The sequence below is a fragment of the Hemitrygon akajei genome, unplaced genomic scaffold (assembly GCF_048418815.1).
Source record: "Hemitrygon akajei unplaced genomic scaffold, sHemAka1.3 Scf000045, whole genome shotgun sequence".
In the NCBI taxonomy this organism is placed as follows: domain Eukaryota; kingdom Metazoa; phylum Chordata; class Chondrichthyes; order Myliobatiformes; family Dasyatidae; genus Hemitrygon; species Hemitrygon akajei.
Window position 1 is genome coordinate 4036741 of NW_027331931.1, and position 6000 is coordinate 4042740.

Here is a 6000-nt window from a genome sequence, read left to right on the forward strand (position 1 = left end):
TCACCACCAAGTGGCAGTGTTGTCCACAAAAGGGAGAGTTTTACAGCGATAAAGAGGGCTGTAGTGGACTGGAAGCCAACTGCAGGTGGATGAAGTGCCAGATCTGCACATAACCTCTCTCCTCATCACTAGTCAGGGTCCCAAACTGTCCTTCCGTATGAGGCAAATTTTCAACATCGTGCCTGTTGGGGTCATCTACTGTTTCCAGTTTTCCAGGTGTGGCCTCCTCGACAGTAGTGAGACCCGATTTAGTCTCTGCATTCTGCACTCTGTCCCGATGAGATTCTGCAGATGTTGGAGATGCAGAGTAACATACACAAAATGTTGGAGGAAGTCAGGAGGTCAGGTAGCTTCTATAGAGGGGATAAAGCAAAACAGAGATTTCCTGCCGAGACCCTTCATCAGGACTGGAAGTGGTAGAAGCCGGAATAAGATGGTGCGGGAAGTGGAAAGTGTCCAAGCTGGTAGATGATAGGTGAAGCCAGATAAGAGTGAAGGTGAGTGGGTGGGGGAGGTGGGAGATGAAGTGAGACGCTGTGAGGTGGTAGGTGGAAAATGCGAAGGGCGGAAAAGGAGGAATCTGATAGGAGAGGAGAGCGGACAATGGGGAAGTAAAGGGGAACCAGAGGGAGACGATCCGCAGTGGGGAAGAGAGAAGTGAGGAGACAGAATGGAGGAGACTGGCGTGTGGGTTGATGAAATGAAAAGGTGGAGATAGAAGTTAAAGGTATCGATGCTCATGCCATCCGGATGGAATATGAGGTGTTGCTCCTCCAACCTGAGAGTGCACTCATCGTGTTAGTTAAACAATGAACCGGAAGGGAGAGTGGATTAATAGTTTTCCCCTGGGATCCCTATTAACTGAATCCTCTCTCACCTTAAACCAGTCCTCTCTGTTTGTTGATTCCACTAAAATGGGGTAAAAGAAAAAAATAAACTTAGAAAACCTACAGCATAATACAGGCCCTTGGGCCCACAAAGTTGTGCTGAGCATGTCCCTAAATTAGAATTTACGAGGGTTACCCATAGTCCTCTATTTATCTAAGCTCCATGTACCTATCCAGTAGTCTCTTAAAAGACCCTATCGTAGCCGCCTCCACCACCATTGCCGGCAGCCCATTCCAAACACCCACCACTCTGAGTATAAAACTTACCCTGACATCTCCTCTGTACCTGCTCCCAAGCACATTAAACCATTGCCCTCTGTGCTAGCCATTTTAGCCCTGAGAAAAAGCCGCTGACTATCTACACGATCAATGCCTCTCATCATCTTGTACACCTCTATCAGGTCACCTCTCATCCTCAGTCGCTCCAAGGAGAAAAGGCCGAATTCTCTCAGCTGCGCACATTCTCCGTTTCTGTACACTTATAGTTTGGAACACCTGCATAATGTCGGTTTCATTAGTCAGTCTTCGGAATCTGTTGAATTTATAACACTGCTAGTGTACAGTCGAGAGTCATCTCAGGCCTGCTAAACCCTACCACTGATTCTGTTCCAAGACTGTCCTTTTAAATCCTCCCCTGTTGTTCCCCTCTCGTTCTCCCTGTGGAATGGGTTGCAGTCACCACTCTGTGGGTGAAGATGTTTCCCTTGAATTTTCTGCAGACTGAAAAAGTCGAGCTGACTGCAGTTCTGTCTGAGATGTTCTTCGCCCCTCTCATCTCTGGGATGAGGAAGAATGACTTTGGTAGTTAACCTCCTTATTCACGACTCATTTCCACATTATGTGTCATTTTCGCTGCTTCTAAAAGTTGTTTAAAACACCCCTGTCGTTTAAAGACTGAGAGCGGAATGGGAAACCACCTGTCGGATGTTCAACGAAGCAGGGTCAGAAACCGGGGGGGGGGGGGGGGGTCTACACAGGGCAGAGTTTGGAGCTCTGGGCAATGGTCGGGTGATGAGGAGAAGGGAATCAGCAGCGGGGCGTGGCAACGAATGGCAGAGTAGCAACATTTGGAAGCTGATTGACAGAGAAAATAATTTGGTTGTCTGACTGATGACACAAACAATACCTGTGGTGAGGTGCTCCACTGGTCGAGGAACACATTTGTGTTGGGAATGGTTTAATCTGCTGGGGGAGTTGTTCCAGTCTGGTTACCTTGTAATATTGTATCCAGATGGTTATTATGGATTGTCCTATCTGAAATAATGTATTGATTATCATATAATTTGTAAGATTTTGACACTAAAACTGTATCGGGCTTGAATTTATGGTACCTTTATGAAGTGATGGAGGGCATTCATGAGTTTGTATTTTAAAGCAAGATTTTGGTGAATGATATTTGCCACTTGATTGTACCTTTGTAAGTAATCAGATTAAGTTACTGCTGCAGGATCCTGGAATGTGTTGGATTGTGTCTGGTTTCTCTTGGCATTTTCTGCACTAACTTCCTCGTTTGTTAATATTTCATGTATTTTTGATGTTTTCCCCCCTTTTGTCAAACATCTTGTCCTGTATTTCTGCAGGGAACCCCTTTGTTTTTTGGGGAGAGGTCTCCTACTCTCAGTCAGGTGCTCAAGGCTTCCTTGTCACCATCGAGTCTGCTCAGATCGTTGGGATGTCTCCCATGGAGGGTCATACTCATTCCACTGGTTAATGTTTTCTTCCAGAGTGATGATTTATTGTTCTGAGTTGGCCTCTCATGTACGTGTTCTGGTCTGTATTTCTTATCACGATTGCAAATACACACGTGGAGTGCTGAATGCTGTTCATTTTTGATGAAAATATATACTTAAAAGTTTTATCTGTTTTTTCTTGTTTTTTTTATTGATGTTCATCATCAAACATTTCCAGAAGATGTATTTCAGACATTGTAGATATATATCATATAATCATATATGCCACAAATCTCCGCATAGAATTTATCTGAGGTATACACTTATAGAAAAGAGTGAAAGAAAAAACAAGCAAATGGATAAAAAAAACTATGTACAAGTAGGGAGTGATTTCTTTTTTACAACATATTCATTGATTTGTGAGAATAAAATCAGGCCTATGAGGCATTACATAGTTAAACCATTTTTCCCAGTATGAATCAAATTGTTCCAGATTATGATTATCTTCTCCATTTTGTAAATGTCCATTGTAATTTCCATCCATGCATTTAAACTTGGGCTCTCCTGTGATAACCATTTCCTAGTAATAGTCTTTTTACCAGCCACCAACAATATATTCATTAAATATTTATCTTAGTGGGGAGTGTAAGGAATGGACAGGAGGAGGAGTACAGGAAACTGATACAGGACTTTGTGATATGGTGCAACTCAAACTACCTGCGTCTCAATATCACCAAGACCAAGGAGATGGTGGTGGACTTTAGGAGATCTAGGCCTCATATGGAGCCAGTGATCATTAATGGAGAATGTGTGGAGCAGGTTAAGACCTACAAGTACCTGGGAGTACAGTTAGACGAGAAGCTAGACTGGACTGCCAACACAGATGCCTTGTGCAGGAAGGCACAGAGTCGACTGTACTTCCTTAGAACGTTGGCATCATTCAATGTCTGCAGTGAGATGCTGAAGATGTTCTATAGGTCAGTTGTGGAGAGCGCCCTCTTCTTTGTGGTGGCGTGTTGGGGAGGAAGCATTAAGAAGAGGGACGCCTCACGTCTTAATAAGCTGGTAAGGAAGGCGGGCTCTGTCGTGGGCAAAGTACTGGAGAGTTTAACATCGGTGGCTGAGCGAAGGGCGCTGAGTAGGCTACGGTCAATTATGGAAAACCCTGAACATCCTCTACATAGCACCATCCAGAGACAGAGAAGCAGTTTCAGCGACAGGTTACTATCGATGCAATGCTCCTCAGACAGGATGAAGAGGTCAATACTCCCCAATGCCATTAGGCTTTACAATTCAACTGCCAGGACTTAAGAACTTTTTAAAGCTATTATTAATGCTTTTTGAGTTAGTTCTTACTGAGTTAAGTATTGTATGTAATTAGTTTTTGCTACAAGTGTATGGGACATTGGAAAAAAGGTTGAATTTCCCCATGGGGATGAATAAAGTATCTATCTATCTATCTCTATCTTTTTTCAACCATTCTTGAGGTATATATCCAAAATATATGGTCTTACTCCCCAAGGGTATTTCACATTTAAAGATGCCATGTCGGGCATTGTGTATCCCCCTCTAATAGTCTTTGATAACAGGGCAGTCACAAAAAATATAATAATGATTTGCATTTCGATTTCCACAGTTTCTCCAGCAAACAGCGAGGTTACTATCATAATGGGATTTCTAAGAGGGTGTAATAAAATATCTTATCAAGTTTTTCCATCCGAACTCCCTCCATTTCTGAGAACTGGTACACTTCCATTGATACCTCCATATTATTGTCCATTCTTCCTCAGATATAATTATCCCTCCTTCCTTCTCCCATTTTGTTTTAATGTGTGAAGTCAAATGTATTTTAAGATTTGACAAACCCTTATTCATGCTTGAAATAATTCTACTACCGTTATCTGAATTATATGCTTTTCTAAATAGCTCTAACATGCATGTACTTGCCTTGGTTACAATTTTAAGCATCCTATTAACATACTGTCGCATCTATATATACTGATAAAAATCTTGTTTTTCTAAATGTTTCTCTTTCAGCATTTCAAAGCTGAACAGTGTTCCTTCATTCATTATGTTGCAAAGAACTGTTATGCCGTTAGCTGTCCAGTCCTTAAATCTAGCATCCAATTTATTTGGTGTAAAATCCAAGTCATATGCACACCATTTAAGAATTGCAGTATCTCCCTCGAGATTATATTATTTTATAGTAGTTTTCCATATTTTAAGTCAATTTCACCCATGGATTATCAATAGTATTTATGTACCTTTGCAATTTATTATCAGCCAAAATTGCTTGTATGGGGATGGGAAGTACTCGCTCCTCAATGTTTTTCCATTGAGCGTTATACGATTGGTTGCTCCAGCATATCACAGCTCTCAACTGTGCTGCAAAATAATAACCTCTAAGAGAAGTTAGGCCACATCCACCCTTTTCCTTTGCTAATTGCAAAGTTTTGAGATGAACACTAGGCCTTTTACCTTGCCAAATATACCTTGATAACATCTTGTTCCATTCATTGAATTGATTTTGATTAATCTCTATTGGTAGGGTCTGAAAGAGATATAACAGTCTGGGCAGTATATTCATTATAATAGACCTAATCCTTGAACTGAAACTAAAAGAAAGGAATCGGGTTCCATCTTGCTATATCTTCCTTAATGTCTTGTGCCCCTTTCTAGGGTAAGACTATTTGATAAATATCCATTGATTTTAATCCTAGCGGTAGGGTTGTCATATAGTGCCTGTATAGTTTTAATAATTGTTATGGAAACCAAATCTATGTAAAACACTGTAAAGAAAATTCCAATTAACTGAATCAAATGCCTTTTCAGCATACACGCTTATCACTATTGCTTTGATTTTTTTTGTATATATGATCCATAATGTGAAGTATCATTTGTATATTGTGCAAACACGAGGAAATCTGAAGATGTTGGAAATTCAAAGAACACACAGACAATGCTGGTGGAACACAGCAGGCCAAGGAAGCATCTATATGGAGAAGCACTGTTGACGTCTCAGGCCGAGACCCTTCGTCAGGACTAACAGAAAGGAAAGATACTAAGAGATTTGAAAGTAGGAGGGGGAGGGGGAAATGTGAAATGATAGGAGAGGACTGGAGGGGGCGGAGTGAAGCTGAAAGCTGGAAAGGTGATTGGCAAAAGTGATACAGAGCTGGAGAAGGGAAAGGATCATGGGACAGGAGGCCAAGGGTGGAAGAAAGGGGGAGGGGAGCACCAGAGGGAAATGGAGAACAGGCAGAGTGATGGGCAACTAAGTATGTCAGGGATGGGGTAAGAAGGGGAGGAGGCACATTAATGGAAGTTAGAGAAGTCAATGTTCGTGCCTTTCTTTCTCCCTTATCACTATTGCTTTGATTTTATATGAATTTGTATACAAGTTCCCTCTCTTCAGCAAGAGTCATTCCTTTGCCGCCCGGCTG